The sequence below is a fragment of the Capsella rubella genome, unplaced genomic scaffold (assembly GCF_000375325.1).
Source record: "Capsella rubella cultivar Monte Gargano unplaced genomic scaffold, Caprub1_0 scaffold_43, whole genome shotgun sequence".
In the NCBI taxonomy this organism is placed as follows: Eukaryota; Viridiplantae; Streptophyta; class Magnoliopsida; order Brassicales; family Brassicaceae; genus Capsella; species Capsella rubella.
Window position 1 is genome coordinate 23141 of NW_006238883.1, and position 351 is coordinate 23491.

At 37.0% G+C, this 351-nt stretch overlaps 1 pseudogene; it reads left to right on the plus strand.

Annotated features, from left to right (window-relative positions):
• LOC17874377 overlaps positions 1-351 on the plus strand; it is a 2816-nt pseudogene that overhangs the window by 1274 nt on the left and 1191 nt on the right.

Below are 351 nucleotides of genomic sequence, written 5' to 3' on the forward strand. Positions count from 1 at the left end.
CCTTCTTTCAGTAGCATTTGGTAGTTTCTGACCAATGATGAGTTGTCTTATTCTGTGTCATCGAAATTCAGGTACATTCCCATGTTGATATATACAATTTTGTAGATAATACATGGGGAGTAAAATTTGATATGCCAAAAGAGATGGCACATTCACATTTAGGTATGGTAACAGATGGGAGATACATCTACATTGTCATTGGTCAATATGGTCCTCAATGTAGAGGGCCTACATCTAAAACATTTGTGCTCGACACTGATACGAATTCCTGGAGTGACTTTGTTCCTTTACCAGTTCCTAGGTAATTTTGGAACAAGTAGATTCAATTTGGATAATACGCTGATCGGATTA